The sequence below is a fragment of the Pinus tabuliformis genome, chromosome 2_2, assembly GCF_031772625.1.
Source record: "Pinus tabuliformis cultivar Carrire ecotype Pingquan chromosome 2_2, CPIR1, whole genome shotgun sequence".
NCBI classification, from domain to species: domain Eukaryota; kingdom Viridiplantae; phylum Streptophyta; class Pinopsida; order Pinales; family Pinaceae; genus Pinus; species Pinus tabuliformis.
Window position 1 is genome coordinate 446,716,518 of NC_142300.1, and position 23,469 is coordinate 446,739,986.

Consider the following 23,469-nt stretch of genomic DNA (forward strand, 5'->3'; position numbering starts at 1 on the left):
TTATTCATGAATTACAATTTGGATTAAATAAGGGGATTCATGAATAAACCAAAATCATATCGTGTGGATTTAGAATTAAGGGGTAGGTTGGTTGGGGGGTTGGGGCGGTATATAAATAGTCACATATTTATTCAATATATTAGATGATATTAAGGAACTAGCAGGGGATGTGTAACCACCCCTCCCACGATTACCCACTTTTATGGGCTCTCCAAGGTAAACATGAGGTAAGTGTCACTATGGTATGACCTGACTCCCAAGTTCCATTTAAGCAAGTGAGACCTACAAACTAAAGACTTATTGACATTCCTCAGGGACTACAAACCACTCATGAGGTAAATAACCACCCCAGATGACCAATCCCTGAGTTGGAACTCTTTTTCACTACCTTAAATCGATAACTGCACCTATAAAATTGCATGCATGCAGTTATGAGGATGCGTGTGGTTATGAGGCTCCAACCACATGCATAAACATGCCTCCATGTTGTTATTACCTAAGATCCTTAGTTTTGTGCTAACAATTGCGAGATCTATGCCACTTTTTCAGGCTAACCTCCAGACCACTACCCCAAACTACCTATAACTTTCCAAAATTGTAACAATGATGATAACAATGATAAACAATCCAAACTTGAGCAAGTTCTTGACCTAGACATTCCCAATGCATACTAGACATTTTGTTGAACATATGGTAAACATGAAAGCTATAGGTCATGAATGCATAACTAATCAAAAGGGTCTAGATTTCATCTGAGAATGACCAAGATGACTCAATTCCCTCTCAAGCCAGCTGCATCAACACTTGTTAGCCCATACATTCATCAACCATTCATTAAGTTATCAAATCATAACAAGAGCCATAGCAAGAGCACATCATAGAACTATGCAAATAACCAACATATAACCAAAAAAGGAACCATGACAAATCTGCCCTAAAAGCAGTGTAATAACAAGTACATGTGCTCATTAATCACTTAGAGAAAATAACTCATCATTACATATGCACAAGCCAACCAAGTCAGGGACTTCCATGTACCACCCGACCATAGATTGGGCCAAAACAAATCTTTCTTTCAACCAATCACCCTTGTGCCATATTCCAAGCATGAATGTGGGATATCATCAGATAAATCAATACATAATAAACCAAGGACTCCAAAGGTTAAACCACCTTCACCCTTAAGCTACCATGATCTCACCTAAACTGGTCCCAAGATCACAAAACCAAACCAAGCTTTGATGCCTCATAATTCCTTCACCATACCTTGAGGAATTTTCCTGTCTCCACCCACTTGTGGAGGGATTCCCAGAGAAAACCATCTCCACCCCCAACCCTTTGGGATTTTGCTGAGCCCACCTCATTCGGTTCCAGAGCCATCCAATAATCCAAATCTCAACCAAGAATGAATCCCATCACACCATAGCTATATATAAAATGGAAAGGCAAGGCTAAAACCACTGTTAAACTAGGAAAAAGCCATGCCAGTGGTAAAAAATTAGCCAAATAACCAAATGCATATACCATGCAGTCACACCTCAGCTAGGAAATCACACATGCCACATGTTACCTACAAAATCCTCTTGTTGAAATTATTGATCCAACCTTATTTTACTTTCCCTTGATTTTCCTTTGCTTGTCCTTTGCTTTCCTTTTCTCATCCTTTCTCCCAATCCAAGTGAATGCTAGAGTGCTCCAATAATACTATAAGGGTGTGAGAGAGAGAATGAAAGTAGAGAGCCAAAACTGAACTAACAAAAGTTGTGAATTTTTTCTATGATGCCCTTTTTATCATTGAGACCTCTTTTTGTCTTCATTTTCCTTCAATTTTCCTCCAATTTGCCTCACACGCAAATTTTTGTCTCTTCATCTCCCTTTTATCCTATTTTCCTTTATTTTCATAATTAAATGCCAATTAATTCCTCTTTTCCTTTGTCAATGTCTTTGCCAATTTCCTTAGCCATAATAAACTACAAATGATGCCCACTCTAGAGTTTACCCAACATTCAACTTCGAATACGTGTCCCATGACCTTGGTCTTATTATTTTTTCCTTTATTACATGAAACTTTGACATGAGGTTGTTGCAAAGCCCTCCCCCTTGGGGGAACACCTTGCTTAGTGTTCTATGAAACCTATGACCAACAAACCACTAAAAACAAAACATACTACCTATGGAGCTTTATAACATAGTTCGATCAAAATTTACAATGAGAACAAAAAAAAACATACTACTTATTGGAGCTTTATAACATAGCTCATTGTGATATCTACAATGACAACCATATACATACATATACAAAAGCACATTTGCTTGAACTAGAAAATAATAAGGATGCATCACTCACATTTGATCAACCATATCCTATGTATCTTCATTCAGTCGAAAGTGCTTCCACTACACTTTAATTTGCTCTATTACTCGGTTTTGGAGCACGAGTTGTTTCCACTACAGAATGCATTGTAGCTATGGTTGGAACTCTCCATTTTGGTTTCACCTACAACATAGACCAATCAATCACGTGACCAACATTTTGTACATTTTTCTTAAGTAATGAAACATGGAAAAAATCATAGACTCTCACTGTTGGAGGAAGTGCAAGTTTTAGGCCACTGGTCCAATCCTATTAAGGATCTTAAAAGGTTGCAATATCGAGGTGACAGCATGGCACATGATCCAATCCTAAATTAGCTCCTCTTGGGATTGATGCAAGTAAACATGTTCCCCAACCTGAAACTCCTTGAATTCTCTATGATGATCTGCACAACTCTTCTGTATGTCTTATGTTTCCTTCAAATTCCTTTTGATAACCTACATCTCCTACTCCATCTCAGCCAATGTATCTAGTCCAATCAACACCCTTCTCATTGGATCACTCCAACTGATGGGAGTATTACAACTCTGTCCATAAAGAGCCTCAAATGGAATCATCCTGAATGACTCCTAATACCCATTATTGTATGAAAAATATACTAGTGGAATATACTCCTCCCACTTCCTCCGCTAATCTATGAATTACATCCTCATATTATCCTCCAAAATATTGTTGACCCTCTCTATCTATCGATCTGTTTATATGTGATAAGTTGTACTAAAATCCAACTCGGACCTCAAGCATGGAAACAACTCCTTCCAAATATTGGAAGAGAACTTAGCATCTCTGTACAATATTGTCTTCTTGGGAACACTATGCAACCTCAGTATCTCTCTGTTGAAGATTTGAGCTACCTCACTAGCTGCATTTGTAGACTTCACTACAATGAAGTGAGCTACCTTGCTCGACATGTCAACCACAACCATGATGGAATCACACTGTCTCGTTTTCCTTAGAAAATATGTAATGATGTAAATGGAAATGACCTCCCATTTCCATTATGGAATTGGAATAGGTTACAATAGACTTGTTGGGTCCTTACACTCAAATTTCACCCACTGACAGTAAAAAATCTAGCGACAAAGTCAGCAACTTCGTTCTTCAAGTTCAGTCAATAATAGAACTTCTTAACAACTGTCATAGTATTTTGATATCCTAGGTGACATGAATATGGCTTGACATGAAACTCCCTTAATATGAGCTTCTTCAGCTCACTGTTGTCAAGTACATAAATATTGTTCATGAATCTGACCAAGCCATCTATCATGAGGTGATACTCCTCATCTCTATCACCTTCACCATACTGCTGCAACCTTTTCTTTAGTTGTTGGTAACTATCATCCTCCTACCTTACCTAGAAGATCAACTCTTGCAAGTCTATCCCATAAGAACTCATAGTTGAGATATGATTCACCTACACTCTCCTATTGAGAGCATTTTCAGCCCTGTTCTCCTTGCCTTTTATGTACCTAATCTCAAATTCAAAATATTTGAGGATAACCAACCATCTAGATTTCCTTGCATTCAGATTGAGTTGGTCAAACAAGTACCTCAACCCACTATGATCACTCACGAGAATAAACCTCCTGCTAAGAAGACAATGCCTCCACATCTTCAAGGCATGAATTATAGTTTCCAACTCAAGATCACGAGTCACATAGTTCTTCTTATTCTCATTCAAATTCCTTGACTCATAGCACACCATTTGTCCCTCTTGCATTAGGACTCCACCAAGTCCTTTCTTGGAAGCATCTATACAAACTAGAATTTCCTTGTCAAGTTCTGCAATCTTTAAAATAAGAGCATTTGTAAGCAAATGCTTCAATTGCTCAAAACTAACTATACACTCCTCTGTCCATTCAAACTTCTTTCCTTTTCTCTACAATGATGTGATAGGATAGGAAATCCTTGAGAAGTTCTTGATGAATCTCCTGTAATAACCTACTAGTCTCATAAATGATCTCACCTCATCCACATTCTTAAGAGTATGACACTCCATGATAGATTTAATATTTTATGGGTCTGCTGCTATCCCCTCCTTGGAAACAACATGTCTTAAGTAATGAATCTAATACTGAAAGAAACTACATTTGATGAGCTTGGCATACAACTAATGCTCTCTTAACAGTATCAACACTGCTTCCAGGTGCTTTTTATTCTCTTCCTCATTATTGGAGTATATAAATATATCATCAATGAACACTATCACAAACTGTCCAAACAAGGACACATCACATTATTCAACAAACACATGAAGGTAGCTAGAGCACTAGTAAGACCACAAGGAACCACCACAAACTCATAATACCCATATCTCTATTAGCCCCCTAATTTTCTCTCTTTTGGCCATTTTTCCCTTCCTAAATTATAACCACTTACCGTTGTTTTACCTCTCTCATACACCCTCATCTTGCACTAGTCCAAGAATGATGAAACATTTCGTATGAACTTTATATTTCATATTATTAACTTAACTTAGAATTAATTAATTATTTATTACATGATTTCCTGCTTATTATCATTCTTGTAACTTATCAATATCTCCAATGTTTATTTTGTAGTCAAGTGCTTACCGTGACCGCTGATGCTAGTGCAGGATCGGATCTTGCACCAGTGCTAGCATAGCGAATCCTTGCACCAGATCCGAACCTCCTTGATCACTGCCTCGTTTTGTGCAATGTTAGCCACGACAACGAGATAGATCTAAAGGTAGTCGAGGTTCAGCCACGACAACAAGGTAGATTCAAAGGTATCTGAGATCAGATTTATGAAGAACAAACAACTAGAGATTAGCTATGGCTAGTTTTGTTGAACTGTCTAATTTTGAAGGCCAAGAAGCTAAATTTTGCATATCGTTATGTAATTGGTTAAACAATCCTTTTGGCCTTCGGCCAAGGATCTATATAATGAAGAATGTAAGTAGGACAAGATAGTTTTTGATAGAAGTTTGTATAGAATAGAGATACAGCTAGAGAGGCGGTAATAGGTTGTTGTTTTGTTATCACCCAAATCTGGGTTGGACTATTTATTCACGCATGTATTTGCCTCAGTGAATTAATAAGAAATGGAGCTCCACCTCATGTTTCATAAATCACATTTCTGTGTTTGAAAGATGATGAATTGATAAAGTACTGAGCAACATTTCTATTTGAAAGGGAAACGCGCTAGTTGGCTAGGGCCCAACCAACCCAACACATTTACCCTATTTCTTATTTCTTGTAATTTATGTTTATATATTGACAAGTGTGATTTAATTTCCAACACATGCATTCCTGTCTGAGTGAAAGTGGATCCACTATGTGAAGTAGCTAGATTTCCTTTTTCTGTTGCTGATTTCGGATTGGTTTTTCCGCCTGGTCCAAGAAGGAGAAATAAACCTGCACCAGTGCACGTTGGTGTGCTATTCATTTTCCTGTACTTGATTTCGGATTGGTTTTCCTGCCTGGTCCAAGTAGGAGAAATAAACCTGCACCAGTGCACATTGGTGTGCTATTCATTTTCATGTACTTGATTTCAGATTGGTTTTCCCTCCTGGTCCAAGCAAGAGAAATAAACTTGCACCAATGCACATTAGTGTGATGCAACAAGACTTTCTAGTTTACTTCCCACAATTTTCTTGATTTCATTAAATTTTTTATGACAGGATAGATTATATGGATTGTTTCTTTATTTCTGCATTCTGTTAAAATCAGAAAAATTCATTTTTATGTGTGTAATTTGATTTCACAATATAATAAAACTTGCAGTAATTAAACACTTATTTCATGAATTAAATACTAAGTGAAAGAAGCTCTGATCTGGTGCAAGAACTATTTTCTTGCCATGGGATCTGAGTGCTCTGAACCTGAAAAAGTTCAAGCCCTTGCAGGAAGTAAAATGCTTTTAGTAAAGACACCATTTATACCCTCTGCATAAATCTCTAATTCCTGGACGTGCAAGAACTATTTTCTTGCCATGGGATCTGAGTGCTCTGAACCTGAAAAATTTCAAGCCCTTGCACGAAGTAAAATTATTTTAGTAAAGACACCATTTATACCCTCTGCATAAATCTCTAATTCCTGCACTAGTACAAGCAGACTGCACTAGTGCAGGATAGATTAGTGCAAGAAGGAAATCTCTACATAAGCATGTTTGAAGGGCCCATCTGATGAGACTGCTAAAGTGTCTCTACTAAAGAAAAACACACACTCAGTAGATGATCAATAGTTAGCTAGAGTGATTGCCCCTTTCTTTCTAAATTTCTTTTGCAAATGCGTTCTTCCTTGTTCTAGTCTTAGATTATTTTGATAGTTCAAGTTGCCTTTTTCTCTTTTTAGTTTGATTCTACAATATTTCCTTTGAAGAAAGTAGGGATTGACATTAGAAATATTCATACCATCTATGGCATTGCCTGTGCTTCGTCTCTAAGTTTACGAATCCCCGGGGTTGACAATTTAAGTGTTGAGGAGTTTTCTTAAGTGTAATTTTGACATCCAAAATTTTGGCACTGTTACCAGGGAGGCGATTTGAATTCGTAGGAATTTTCTGATTATACAATAGAGGTAATTTTTCCTTTATTTTTTTTTGACAGGAAAAAATTCTTTGAAGGAATTTTAATGGTGTTGATTGATTTCTGACAACACTTTTTATTAGAAGTTGTTTTGTTATTTTTCTTTATTTTTTGAAATGAATGCCTAGAAAAGGTAGGGATTGAAAGCCCCTTAAGGGCCGAAAGAATTCTGAAAACAATTCTCATATTTGGTCTCCTTCTGTGAGTAGGAAGCCCAATCTAATTCAAACCCATCACGCAGGAATAGACCACTTGGATTCTAGTGACAACAGCTCAAGTGTGGTTCAGTTTGTTTAGAGAAAAACGGAAACAATGGTAGACCGTGAAGATCATGAATAAGGGACTTGTGAAAATCAAGTAAGTGGGGAATAATCCACTTTTGTGTTTCCAATTGTTGACCCTAATGCTGTGGCGCAAATGAATAACATTCCACCATCAACACTCCCTTATTTCCACAGTAAAGTTCATGAAGATCCCGACTCTTTTCTATTTGAGTTTGATATTTTGTGTAGAAGTTATGATTATTCAACTAACGCTCAAAAGCTAAGATTATTTCCTGTTACTCTTAAGGACTCAGCTCTACGATGGTTTATGGGGTTAGGATGAAACACTATAGCCTCTTGGGATCAAATGAAGAGAGCGATTTTGTTTAAATATCAAGAATATTGCAAAACTTGGGACATGCAGGATGAAATTTTTACAATCATACAGGATGATGATGAAACTCTTCAAGATTACCTAGAAAGGTTTCAGTATATTTTAATAAGGTCAAGACTTAAGCTTGATTATACTACTATTAGAACCTTGTTCTTAAGAGGACTTACTGATAATGCTAGAAATAATTTAAATCTGTTGGGACAAGGTGATATTTCTCAGCAAACTTTTAGAAAAAAAATTTATTTTGCAGGAAATTTTCAAGAAATCAGTATAGATTCGGTAGAGGAACTCGAAATAGAAATAGAAAAACCGAATCTACTGATGCTATGATTATTGAACTAGAAAATAAAATGGAAAACATGAAAATTGATATAATGAATATTGTTACCAAACAGTTGGACACTTTAAAATTTCAACAAAAGCTCATGAAGGAACACGAGTCATTAAGTATTTTCTGTCCTAGATGTAGAGACAAGAATCCTCCTAAAGAATGTCCTCTTAATTTGAAAGAAACTAATAAGTGTGCTATTTGTGCAAGAGACCATATCACAGAAAAATGTCCCTCTATACTAGGACTTAAAGCTTTATTTATAGGGGGACAGCCTGAAGTTGAATACTTGTATGCTATGGGAGCAAAAATAAATTGGCCTCAGGTAGGTGCAGGTATGGCTCTTGAATTTTCTCCACACTATTTTGGTTATAATTCCCATGCATATTCTTATCCTAGAACTAATCAACAGTGGCAGTATGGAAACCAATATCAGCATGGGTAGCCTTCTCAACCATGGCAACAAGGTTGGAGAGGGTCAACTCATTCTCCATATTCCTACCAACCACCCATGTAGTCATATCCATCTACACATACACCTTATTCAATGCCTCAACCTCTGAGTCAGTCTACTCCACCATTACCTTTACCTCCACCTTTTCGACCTCCTCAGTCGCCTGCTCAACCTATGCCCAATCCTAACAATAATAAAGCAGTGAAAATTATCTATGTAACAAACCCACCTTTATTCGAGTACCAGTCTATTCCAGTTGGGGTCCATGATATTCAATTAAGATCGGGAAGAACTGTAACATCAGAAAATCAGAAGCAACCTAGAGTGATTGTTGAAGATAAAGAGGAAAAGGAAACTCTTAATCATTCTCCGAAAGTTGTCACTAAGCAGCCCTTACCCTCTGAATCCTTGCCATCTTCTTCCAACCAACCACCCTTCCTAGAGAGGCTAGTAATGGAAAGAAGTGAGCCTATTTCTAAGACTAGCTTGGCATCAGAGCTTCAGAATATTTTCATTAAGATACCTCTATTCCAAGCCATCAAAGAGATCCACATGTTTACTAAGATTATTAAGGAACTCTATCTCAAGAAACCCAGGAGGAAGAGATTGGAACCCCAAACCATTCAATTTGTTGGTAGAGAAGCAAAGTTGATGATGGGATGTGTGTCTATGGAAAACTATATTGATCCCGGAAACCCTGTTGTCTCAGTTCAGATTGGTAATGTCCTTGTCTGTAATGTTCTTATAGACCTGGGGGTAGCCATTAATGTCATGACTAAGCAAACCATGGATCAACTTCGGTTATCTCATCTTCACCCTACTCCCACTATGCTTGAATTAGCAGATAGATCTAAAATTAAGCCAGAAGGAGTATTGGACAATGTGATAATATCATTAGATTCTTGGGAATATCTTGCTGATTTCATTGTGCTTCAGCGAAAGAACCCAGTAGGAGGACATCCCTTGATCTTGCGCTGACCATGGCTTGCTACAGCCGATGCATATATTGGATGTCGCTCCGATGATATGTATATTTCGCATGGAGATTCTAGGAAGAAAGTTACCTTATACCCCCCTACCAGATCCATTTAGGACCTTCGAGATACTTTATGGTTGGATCAAAGAAGTGATGAGGAGACTTAGCCCATTTCCCTTATCCATCAGTATACTGGGTCTTCACAAGAAGATGAGATTCAAGATTTCCTGAATAATCTAGACACTATGCCTAATTTTGAGCTATTGAGCCAGATTTTCAGCCTAGATTTTCAAGATAATCATGATTCTCACCCTTCTGTACCACTGCATTTGGCCACCCCCTTGAGTACTCCTGAGCCTGATACTACTCTTGTTGAGATTAGCCCCGGTAAATCCTTGTATATTAGTTCAGATTTGGACTCATCTCAGTGAGAGCAGCTTGTGAATTTGTTGCAAAACCATCTTAGTGCCTTTGCATGGGGTTATGAAGATATGAAGGGTATTCGTCCTGAAACTTGTACACATCATATATATATTTAGGAAGGAGCTCAACCTGTGCACAACCCGAAAGGTGAATGAATCCAGCTCTAAGAGATATTGTGAGGGAAGAAGTATAGAAACTCTTGGATGTTGTTTTTATCTATCCCATTTCTGACAGTCAGTGGGTCTCTCCATTAGTGTTGGTACCTAAGAAAGATGGAAGATGGAATATTTCTATTGATTATCGAGAATTAAACAAAGCCACTCTCAAAGATTACTTCCCTCTCCCTTTCATTAACCAGGTGCTTGATATCCTTGTAGGAAAGAAATATTTTTCCTTTTTGGATGGCTACAGTGGTTATAACTAGATACAAATTGCATCCGAAGATCAGGATAAAACTACTTCTACATGTCCATGGGGTACATTTGCTTATGTGTACTAGTCCTTAATATAGTCATATGGATTATTAAGCACTACCCTTTGGTTTATGTAATTCCCTGACTACCTTTCAAAGAGCAGTCCTGGCCATTTTTGTTGATCTAGAATTTGTAGAAATTTATATGGATGACTTTTCTTTGTTTGGTGATTCTTTTCAGGAAGCTCTCAAAAATTTGGAAAAAGTACTTCTTCGTTGTCAAGAAGCCCATCTTGCCTTGAATGACAAGAAAATGTAGATTAATGTGCAAAGCAGGAGTGGTACTTGGCCATTTGATTTCTAGTAAAGGTATCAAGGTTGATCCAGCAAAAATTGAAATCATTCTGCATCTTCCTGCACTCAAATCTCAAAGTGAAGTAAGAGGCTTTTTAGGACATGCTGGTTACTATAGAATATTCATTGAAAATTTTTCTAATATAGGTGCTCCTCTTTTTCGACTTCTAGCTAAGGATAGTGAATTTTCTTGGACCACAACTTGCCAACAGTCTTTTGAAACATTGAAGGAAAAGTTAGTGCATGCACCAGTTTTGAGAGGTCCAAACTAGTCCCTGCCTTTTCACATTTCCTCTGATGCTTCAGATTTGGCTATTGGTGCAGATTTAGGACAAGAGGAAAATAAGCAATCCTATGCTATTTATTATATTAGTAAGAATTTGTCTTCCGTTGAATTAAATTATATAGTTGCAGAGAAAGAGTTTTTAGCTGTAATTTTTGCAATTAATAAGTTCAGGCACTATATTACAGGATATGAAGTATTTATACATACTGATCATTCCGTGATCAAAAATTTGATGAATAAGCCATTGAATAGTGGTATAGTGACTAGGTGGTTACTATTGTTGCAGGAATTTAATATTACTATTGTTGATAGGCCAGGAAAATCTAATGTTGTAGTAGATTTTATTTCTAGATTAGATAATCCAGGTGAAGCAACCACTGTTAATGATGATTTTCCAGATGAACTATTTTTGCTATGTCAACAGATTCCCCATGGTTTGCTGACATTGCTAATTACTTGGTTACTGGGAAAAGTGCTGCATATTCCTAGATTCAAGGAGATCTCTTTTACACTGGTCCATATTTGATTATTCGTAGGTGTGTAAGAGAGGACGAAGTGTATGACATATTGAAATCTGCTCATGATGAACCTTGTGGAGGCCACTTCGATGATAAGTGGACTGCATATAAAGTATTGCGTGCTGGTTACTTTTTTCCTTATTTAAGGATGGAAAACAGTATGTCAAGCATTGTGATAGTTGTCAGCGAATGGGCCAACCTAATAAAACCAACGAAATTCATTTATGCCCCCAAGTTATGATTGAGCCCTCTGAAAAATGGGCTATTGATTTTATAGGGCCAATAAATCCAACATCATTAAGTAAAAAGCATATCTTGGTTTGTACATATTTTGTTATGAAATGGGTAGAAGCTAAAGCTGTTTCTTTTGCTACAGAAAAGTTGTTGTTTATTTTCTTTTTACTGAAACCTTTACTAGATTTGGTGTGCCTAGAGAAATTGTTTCTAACAATGGTCCGTAGTTTATTTATAATCTAGTACAAGGTGTGATGGAGAAATTTAAGATCTGGCACAGGAAATCCACACCGTATCACCCGCAAGCAAATGACCAGGTGGAATCCACAAACAAAGTGATCAAGTCCATTTTGACAAAGACAGTAAATATGCATCAGAAGGACTAGGTTGAAAGATTACTAGAAGCTTTGTGGGCATATAGAACCACTTGGAGAAATAGCACAAGACATACACCATATGAGCTGGTATATGGCAAACAAGTCCTGTCACAAATTGAATTCCAGATCAAAACTTTCAGAACTGCAGTTCATTTAGGACTAGATCTCTCTGAGGCACAACAATAATGTCTTCTCGAATTAAATGAGTTAGATTAATTTTGTAGGGATGTTGTTCAGCAGAACATACTAATTCAACAACAACGCAAAAGGTGGCATGACAAGTCTATTAAGAAAAAACAGTTCCAACCAGGTGATTGGGTGCTCCTTTATGATTCTAGATTTAAAATCTTTAAAGGGAAATTCCATACACATTGGATGGGACCTTATGAAGTGATCCGAGTATTTGAGAATGGAGCAATAGAAGTTAAAACTATTGATGGACAAAATTCAGTATTCTTGGTAAATGGACACAGGTTAAAGAAGTATTTTCAGCCATCGACCAAGAAAGATTTTACACAACAAGTCCAACAACAATTTGGGATGGTAGTGGTGAATGGTAATACCAACCTTTTGAAAACATGAATTATTTCTCTTCTTAAAAATAAAAATAAAAAATATAAAGAAAAAAAAAAACATTTTCCTGTAACTATGAAAATCAGTTCGCTGACATGATTACAGAAGGATCAACTTGAAAACTAGCTTGCTGGCAGGAAGATAAAAAATTTCTAATAAAAAGAAAATGTTGCTTGATCTTTAGATATGCTAGTGACCACCAAGTAAAAGAAGGTTCAGCATAACCAACCTTTATACAATTGGGGTAATTAGCATGGATATTTTTACTCAAGTAACACTTAATTTTTGCTGTAGTTATTTTTCTTGCACCAGTGCAAGCAGACCTTCCAGAATTTTTTTTGCCTTTCTTCATATTCCACTTTTGTAATATTCCCTCTGTTTTCTTCTTCAATCCCAAAATGATTAACCTTCCCACAATCTTCTAAATTTTCCCTGCCCGCTTCGAAAAAATCCCACTTTACCCTTAAAATTTCTTTCCCTATCCCACTTTTGTTTATTCCCTCTTTTGGTACTATTCCTGGAATCCCTATAACAGAATTCCTTCTCATTATGAAATTTCCCTTTTCCCACTTCTTTATTCCCTCATGAATTTATTGCAGGATCTCGCATACAAAGAGCAAAAGGATATGCTCTGAATTATCAATGAAGGGCGAAGCAAATTTCCATTATAAGTTGAGGAAGTCATGTGAAAGTCCAGCCTATTTTTTATTTAAATTCTCTATTTTTAGATATTATGCTTGCACTATTGTTGTTGGGAAAAGTATCCAATACGGAATGCCCCTATCCCACTCTAAGAGGTGATAGTGCCTTAGCAACAAACAAGGAAAGCTATCTGAGTATTCTTCTTTATGAGATGAAAATAGAGAAAGAAGGATCTAACTAACCGGTGTCTTCCGCTAGTTTGTCGATCCAATCACTCCCTCTCTTTCGTTCGCTTCCCGCTGCCTGCTCTTTCATTGGTCCAGCTTCACACGGTTCCTGCAAGATCACAAGAGAAGAAGACTACACGAAAGATATAGATTCACATTCATAACTAGTTTAGGATTAGATATAAACTAAATATGCAAATACAACAAAACATCATTGAAATACAAGCATATAGGAGAAACTCAAGCAGCTTTATTGATATGATAAACAAGGTTCAAGAGGAGATACAACTAGGTGAGTCTCGATCCAGCATCTACCTCCCAGCAAAAGAATCCCTTCCTCTCCTCCAACAAAGCATAAATCACCCAATGTACTAATCTCAATCTCAAACCAATAGCAATTCTCTGCAAATACAAAATTCCAGCCTCCTGAACCTCTGGGTGAGAGATCCATATATAGATGTGAGTAGAGAGGATGAGTCAGCTCATGTTTTGACTTGTGGCTTCTCTATGTCAGTTCTTGCTTCCACTTGGAGGTTGAGAACCTCTTACTCATCACTTGGCCGAATTCACTGAGGCAAGTGTCATTGAGGAAGATTCTGGAAGCTTCCAGGGTCTTGAAACCTCGTTGAATGAACTTGCCATTTGTCAATTCCCGCTCAGCACAGCCTGGTAGTGCTTCTACCTACGTTGCAGTGTAGGTAGCCAGTGTAGAATTTGCATTTCAGCGCAGACAGCTAGTGGAGCTATTGAATTGATCCTGATTTGACCATTTCTGAGTGGTTTTTGGTGGAGAACTTCTGGGAGAAGCTGCCTTTTTTTGACCTTGTTCCTCTAGGGGTAGGAACAACTCATTTAGGGACTTTGGATCCCTTGAATTATTGACATTTCATGCTCAATGCTGTAAGGCACAAAAATGTCTATAACAGTTGCCCCCTAAAGTATGAGGCCGTTTATCGGGTGAAATGCTTTATTAGGAGGATCCGAAGTTCTTCTAATGCTGGGAGGAGACCTGTAATACGATACAATACAATACATTATTGTTCATACCGCTTTCATGATCTAGCTGAGGCGGGCATTTCCATGCTCAGCTTTATAAATTCATTTTTCTGTACATAGAACAGACAATCATCTGATGGTAGACTGATGATTTTGATGAAATCATCATCCTTTTGGGTAGGATGATTATCTGCTGCAATGATGTACATGTCAATGTCTTTATCTTTCCTGAATATATATCGTAGCCCGGATGGATGAAACTAGATCCGGGGTCTTCAATCTCGTTCGATCTTCACTCTAAGTACAAGTCGATCCATGTGAGAAATGTTCTGAAGTCGAACATGGAAAGACATCGCTTGATTACCAGTCAATGATGTAAACTGTTAACAAGCGCGAGAGGAATCACCGATAATGATAATGACCCTCAAGGTACTGCAGTACAATTCACGTGGTGTGAATAAAGGTCTTGGCGTCGAACACCACGCAAAATCTTTCGGTCGAAGGTCATTGATGTATACCTATCGCTGGAAGTGAGAAACCTGCCATTGAGGCATGCAAGCTTCAAAGTACTGAAGGGGGTGTTCCTAGATCAACCTCTTGGATAATGAGCTGATGTCGACAAGAAGTGATCCGTCAAATGAGGGCCTTAATGTATCCCCCATCAGTGACACGGAACGGAGCAAATGATTTTAATGGAGGTGAAAACAATCTGATGATATATGGTTCAGGGTGGCGGTCATGAAAGGATGAAGGATAATGTATGGTAGTGGATGGGACACGGTTGACTTCTCTTAAACATATCAGCGACACTTGTGTGATGGATTGGTAGCATTTACCCCAATGGTGGATGGTATGGCGAGACCATGGTGATGTGACCGGTGAATGAAACAACCAAACCCGACTCAGGCACGGAATGGAAGTGTCATGTTCAAGAGCGACTTGCTACCAATAAAAGTTCCTTGAGCTTCTTCCCAATTTTTCCCCAGTCATTTCTGACCAGTACCTCTTTATTTTTGTCAAGCTTGAGGAGGATAACATATGCTTGTTCTATAATTTGCCATTCGGGCAAACCCATCGCTATGTTTTAACGAGCCTAGCGATAATGAGACTCGTTCTCGTCTAAAGACAAGTTTGTTGCTATTAATGCTTTTTAACGAGTCTAACGACAAAGATAACTCGGTCCTTTTCAATTTTAGAGAGTCTGAAAAGATACGTAAAGATAACTCCAAAGTTCCTTTTTCGTCATCTAATCCCTTAAGTCCGAAAAAGTATAAAACAATACAGAAGGGATGAGTTTTCGATAGTTTTAACGAGCCGAACAAAAACACGCGCTCGATCGTTTTGTGCAATAATCCCTCAGGTCCAAAAAGATTAAAATCTAGAGGAGGGATAGCACTTCCGGTCGCTTTAACTAGTTGGAAGGCCGAAACTCGGCAATCTTTTCATATTTTACGAGTCAGATGAAAAGAGCTTAAAGAAGACTCGTCTTTTGAGGAACGAGTGATGAACGGGTTAGCAGCTGATTCCAGGTAAGGCTTGGAATTTTCCAATCACGGCAGTGTCACAAGGATGGCTAGTGAAATCACTCTTCGCAGCTGTTCCTCAAAATGGGTAAACAATCAAATGGAGGTGAATGATCGGCCAATGGAAAAGTGGAGGTGATGGTGCAAACACGACCAAGGCTTTAATGGCTGATAATTTACATTCGCAGTGGTTATTTACCGGGTAGTTCATTTTTTAACGAGCTTAAACGCGGATTGAAACACTTGCTTGATCTTATGTTTATTTTTTAACGAGCATGAACTATGTGCTAAAACTGCTCGATTTTATGTTTATTTTTTAACGAGCATGAACTATACGATAAAACTGCTCGATTTTATGGTCAATTTTTTTTTTTTACCATAACTAGCTTTGCCCTTCTCAAAGATAGTACTGTATCCTCAATTGTTGCATCAAACTAGTTAGAAATGAATAACATTTGCTTGAAAATGAAATTAAAACCCTAATATTTCGCTTTGAACTACGTAAAAAGCAATTAAAAAGTGTTTTTACCTCTCATTTTACCATTTCATTTGAACTTGGTTTGTTGGAGCTTTGGAGGTGCCTCTTCCCCCTTGATTTTCATCAGCTGATTCCGGGAGATTGTATGGACGATTTTCGGCGCCGTCTAGACCAGGTAGGAGCTAAACTTGAGCTCTTTCATTTCATGGTTTCCTTTCTGCATTATGTGCTTGTTTTCCTGTTTTTCTGAGCCCCTGGGGTTTTATTGGGTTGCTCTGCCATCAGCGCACCTGGTTCACTTGAAACCTGCACTGAATGTCAAGCTGTATGAAGGCAGTTTGACCTTCAACGCAGGTGGAACACTGGCTAGGTGCGGTGGGCGCAGAAAAGAGTTTTGTTGCACAGTTTTTGATGAAAATTTCGCCAGTTTCTCATCAAATCCAGGATCTAACTCCTCTCATGTTTTTTTTTTCAGAGATTATTGGAGAAAAATGACCCTTACATGGCAAGAATGAGAACATGAAGAAGAGGACATGATTTCCCTACATGATCCTGTCACGGTGAACGCGCTGCGGAACTGTGGTATGCTGAAGTTCTTCTGTATCTCTAGCATGAGACAGCAGATCTCCCTACTGTAGTATATGCTTGATGCTTGGGATTCTATCAACCGAGTATTCCAGATTAGGGGCAAGTCTATCCCCTTGACCGCGGTGGACATTTACTTCTTGACTGGGTTGTCAAGGTGGGGTGCCCCCATTTCTTTGTCAGGTTCGGCCCGAGGGAGCAACTCCGTGAGAGATTATGTTCGTCAGTATTGCAGGGAAGGATCTCAGCCGAGTAAAGACGGCAAGATCGTTATACGTGAGGTTGCTGATAGGTCTCTCAGGTCCATTCTGTATACTATTGGTAGGATGGCCGGTAGTGCGTCTCTTCACGTTGCCAACAGATCCTACGTGCAGCATGCCTTGGAGTGCCTCCAACCGAAAATATTCAACTGGTGTGATGCAGTACTTCTTCAGATGAAAAGTCAGTTGACCAAGGTAAAGGATGGGAAGTTGACGAACTTTGGATTTGGTTCTATTTTGACCGCCTTTGCTTTGGAGAAGATACCACTGATGCAGCCACAGTACATTGCACTCGACTTGCCTTCTCCCACTGAACCACGCATGCAGAGATGGGTCGATCACATGTCAAGCATGCCGGTCAATCCCAGATTTCTTTCTCCGATACCTTCTTCAGGTGGTTCGAGCGTCAGGAGATGGTCTATTCCGAGTATCCATATGTTGGTATGGATTTCCGGGGCGATCCGGATTTGGTATTGCCAGACGGCGAGCAGTGGGGCGTTATTGGTAAAATCTTCGACCATATCACTCTTTACTGTTTTTATTCATAATGTCCTTGTGCTTTATTCTATCAAGACTTTAATCAAACTCATGTGTGCATGTAGATGTTGGTCTTGTTCGTCCAGCAGTTCGCCCGAGAGCGCCAGCCGCTGCCCCAGCAAGGGAGACTGCTGGGAGGGTTATTCTTCGCGACCTTGATGTGGCCGAGACCCTCACAGCTGTGCAGGAGCAGGTTGAGAGCCTTACTCTTGGCATTCCGGATGTGAGGATCGACGAGTTACCTCTACAGTTGCAGCGGCATACTACTGGTGTGCCTAGACGATGGACTCGTCTCTTACGCATGATTGCACAGGCCATGACGTGCTATCATGAGCATCACTAGGCTAGGGTGCCCCCTAGCATTTTTGAGTTTTTGGGTCATGCGACCGATTTTGTCTTGGTTACAGAACATTATATGTAAACCATAAACAGCTTATATATATATTTTGATTTTCGGGGTTTTATTCTGGTTGAGTTATATGGTCCACATGTACAACATTGATGATGTGTTTCTTTTTATAAATGTCGCAAATGTCTATCTAACACATAGTTTGCTAATGAGTCGGTTAATGTGTTCAAGTTTCTGGAAATATGTTGGTATTGAATTAAATCAAATTGTCTTTCCAAAATCTTAACCCTTAGGAACATGCGATAAATAGCTGGGTTGCGAACGGAATATATACCATTGAGTTGTAGAATTACGAGTTGTGAGTCTAGCCTGACGATTAGTCGGCGTATACCACGGGTGATGGCATCAGAGAGCAGTTCTATCAACGCTCTATATTCAGCAATGTTATTCGTTGATTGACCAATACATACACCTCTGAAACTTACTAACTCGTCGCTTGGATAAAAAACGGCCTAGGCTGCGGAGGATAGGTTCCGTGAACTACGACTCGCTCCGTCAGCATATCCAACACATGTCTCCAAAAGGTTCGACATCTGCAATAAATGTAAAAAGGTGGATTACTCGACCAAAACAACCACTTTAGCGAAAACAAAATACAACAAAAGCACATTGGTTACTATTTAAGCATAGTAACGCTTAAGGTACAACCCATTGCGAGGTTGCGCCAGTGGAATTCCGTCATAATCCATTAACTCATAGGCTCCTTTTGCTAACACTCGTTTAACAATATAGGGGCCCATCCATAAAGAATTAAACTTACCTGCTCCCAATTTGTCGGATTCTTGGTCGTAAAGCAAGACCAAGTCACCTTCTGAGAAGACACGGGGTTTGACATTTTTGTCGAACTGCGCCTTGACTCGTTTCTTATGGGCTTCGTTAGCCAAAGCGGCATCACGACGGGTATCATCCAATTGGATTAATTCCAAAAAACGGGCCTCTTCTTCTGAAGTTCTGGGGAAGAGATCGATTGCGAGTTTAAGAGACGAAATTTCGCACTGGACTGGTAAGACTGCTTCCATGCCATATACCAGTTGGAAAGGTGTGAACCCGGTCGCATTCCTTACCGATGTTCGGTAAGCCCACAAGGCTGAGTACAGGATTAGGTGCCACCTTCTTTTGTGAACTCTGATCATCCTTTGCAACATACACTTCAGGACCTTGTTGATCGCTTCAACTTGTCTGTTGGCTTGCGGATAATACGGGGTAGGGTTGTCGTGAGATAGCCCTAGCTTGGCAGCTAATTCAACCATCATGTGATTGCGAAAATGCGATCCATGATCTGTAACTATGGCCTGTGGTATGCCGAACCTGGCGACTACATGATTGAAAAAGAAAAGGGCAGCTGTTTCACCAGTGTTATCTAATGTAGGCATCGCCTCGGCCCATTTGGTAAAATAGTCAACGACGACTATAATATACCCATGCCCCCCGGTCGAGGTGGGGTTACATGTCATGAAATTGATGCCCCATTTGGTGAAAGGCCCAACAACAACTATTGGCTGTAAAGGTGCGGGTGGTCTTCTGGTTTTGCTATCAAAAATTTGACAAGCATGGAAACTTCTGACTGCGGTTATGCAATCTTTGAACATGGTTGGCCAGAAGTATCCTGCTCGTAACATTTTTTTTGTTGTAGCAGATCCAGATTGATTCCCCCCACACGCGCCTGAATGACACTCATTCAGGACTTTTTCGGCCTCCTCATGGGTGAGGCACCTCCTCAGACCTCTATCAATACCACGACGGTAAAGCGTATCACCGACGATCATGTAGTCTTTGGCTTGGTATCGTATACGTTTCTGTTCAGAGTGAGAGTTGTTAGGCCTGAACTTTTGGGTTTGGAGATAAATTATTATATCTCCATACCACTCATTTCTTGTAGATATCAGAAACAAATTCTTGTCCACGATTGATTCTTCGGATGTTTCATCGTTGGACGACGATGGGAGATCGCACAATAATTCTGCGAAAACTAGAGCTTTCTTTGATTTGGATTTTACAAATTCCAGATCAAACTCTTGAAGGATCGCTATCCATTTTGAATATTTGCCCCCCAGCAACTGTCACGACAATATATAAGTCATGGGGTTGCGATCTGACAAAATGGTAGTTTTCCGAAAGAGGACATAATGTCGAAACCTTTGAATCGCTTGAACAGCTGCAAGCGCTAGTTTTTCAACATAAGAATATTTGCTTTCTGTATCATTTAAGTTTCTACTTAAATAATATATAGGGTGTTCAATTCTATCGACTTCTTGAACTAAAACCATTGCGATGGTCGTATCCGCTACAGCCAGATACAGGTTAAAATCTCTTTGATAATCAGGGGCGTACATTAATGATGCTTTTATTAAGGAATCCTTTAAAGCGTCAAAGGAAGCTTTCGCAACCTGATCCCAAACGAAGGGAACCTCCTTTTTCAAAAGACGTGTATAACCTTTAGCGAGTTCTGCGTAATTTGGAATGAACCTCCTCAGAAAGTTTGCTTTCCCTTGGAGTTTCTGAATCTGAAGCAAATTTGAAGGTGGAGGCAAATTGATGATTGCCTGAACCTTGCAAGGGTCGAGACGAATCCCATCCTTGGAGACTACAAAGCCAAGTAAACGACCAGAACTGACGTAAAATACACATTTGTGCAGATTGAGTCGTATCTTGTAGTGTCGGCAACGTAGAAATATCGCTCTTAAATGCTGCGGATGATCAGTCTGCTTTCGTGAATGAGCTGGTAGATCATCGAGGTATGGTTGAACGATGTTCTTGATGTCATGGAAGGCATAATTCATTGCCCTCTGAAACGTCGCCCCTGCGTTCTTTAAACCAAAGGGTAATTTTTGATATGCGAATGTGCCCCACGGACAAATGAATGCAGTCTTTGACTGGTCCTATGGGCGGATATTTATTTGATTATACCCAGAAAATCCATCCATGAATGAAAATATTTCACATCCGGCGCATTCATCAATTATCTGGTCGATGAAGGGTGTAGGGCAATTGTCTTTTGGACAAGCTTGGTTTACATCCCTATAATCGACACACACTCTAATTGTCCCTTGTTTCTTCATAACAGGGACAATATTTGATACCCAATCGGTTAGAGGAACCGGGTAGATGAAACCAGCATGGAGAAGCTTTTCAACTTCTGCCTTAATGGAAGTGGCTTTCTTGGGGTGCACCTGCCTGAGCCGTTGTCTTACCGGTTTGACATCTGGATACATCTTAATTTCGTGTTCAACGATACTCGAGTCAATGCTTGGCATTTCATCTTATGACCACGCAAAGACATCTCTGAACTCGCGAAAAAGAGCGTTATATATTTCCAGTTCTGAAGGAGAACAACCTTTTCCGACATAAATATTCTCTACAACATTTGTTTTAGTCAAGATATTTATGGCTATAGTCTCTTCGATATTGGATAAGTTTCGCTCGGAATCCACCGTATTTACAGTATTTGATAGGAATTCAAAAACTGAAGGGTGATAAAGGTCATGTTGAGTATCTTCTTCGTAATTTGGAAGAAGGGAACGATTGTGGCAACCATTCCATGGTGCCCCCTCAATCAACATTGATTGTAGAATTCCTTCGTCGATTACATGCACTCTCGACCAAGGATCTAATGGGGTACCATATTCTCTAGATCTATCTACCCAAACGCTTGATGAGTGTTGATTTGGGTTCGCCTCCCATGCCCGAAACATTGATTGCTACAATATTTCTATTGGGCTTGGGGGCAAAACCATTGCATGATCCATGTTGATATCGTCTTCTGAGATCTTCGTGGAAGATATCATATTGCAGGTACCTATTGACGCTACTTCCGCCAAATCGATTGGAGGTGGAAGGGCGAAAGTTCCCATCAATATAGGATCTTTCAGTAGGCCTACTCCGATATTCTGAAGCGAATGGGGGCTTCCATGGATCATGGGAATGCTTCCCGTAACTTGTGAACCATTTGGGAGGAAGTTTTGTTGGTCGACGATCGTAATCCCCCCTTGAAAAGGGAATGCGATCTTTCTAAAATAGGTCGACACTACAGCTGCCATGGCATATATCCACGGTCTTCCCAGTAGGATGTTGTAATCAAGATTCCCATCGATGACTTCAACATCTATTTCTACTGTTTTTTCCCCTAGTTCAACCTTCAAGTTATTTAGGATACCATACGGGGTATATGTCCTTCCGTCGAATGCTTTTAATGTCGTCGAAGATCGCGAAAAGGTTGGAGATCCTAAAGTTTTCCATAAACTCATCGACATAATACATGTAGATGCCCCCTCATCAATAATTGTTCAGTGAATGGTTTTGTTGAGGACTTTCACTTGAATAAGGAAAGCTAGTTGAGCTGGTAACTGAGGATCGTATCCTTTGTAGTCGAAGGATACAAGATTTGAATCCTTAGGATCAACCCCACCAATGGCCGATAACAAAGCCTGCCTTTGGGATAGAAAATTTTGTAGTACTTCAAGAGTCGACATAGCGGATGGCGATTAGGCCAAATCTTCCACTATGTTATAATGTTGCGCCGCTCTGGCGCGAGGATTAAATGTCGACTTGTGTACTAATCCCTTTGGCGGTTTTATTGTTAATTCAGGAATGATGGGTGGTACAACTTCTGTCAATGTTGTTGTCGAACTACTTGGTTGATATTTACCTTTGTCGTTCGACAGCTGCAGATTCCCGTAATCTTTGTTCCTTGTCGAAATCAAAGCATCATTTTGTTGCTTGGAAATCGACAACATTAGCACTTGCGATGGGGAAGCATTTCCACTTTCAACCATATTTGTACCTGGATTAGGAAACGGATCAGTCAACACAACTGAGGTTTGCGAACTCTTAAAGAATCTTTTAAGCTCAGCTTTGTGTGGACATTGCGAGGTCCAATGATCCTCATCACATATCTGACATGGACTTTTTGGTTTCCTATTTCCAAGAGGGTTTGAAGAAGTTTTTTCAGGAGATGACTCACCTGTTTCTTCTTCTTCCCTTTGTTTTGCTTCTTCTTGCTTCCTGGTTGTTTGGCTTCTTTGCCTTTATCTGCTGATACGATATTTACTTCCGAAGCAAGAATTTCATCTTTTGCATTTTGATCTGAAATCTTATGGGCTTTCTTGGATGAAGCCTTTGTCGATTTTGCATTTGTCGTTCCAATCACGCCATCGCCGGCATGAGAGTCATTATTTGATTTAGGAGGAGGAGGAATTGAGAATTCCGGTCTAGGGGCGTCAGGTATTTTGTCGTAGAGCGTGCCAGACTGAGTATAGACCAAGTCTAGATATTGTGCACGAGCGATAACTTGCTCTTAT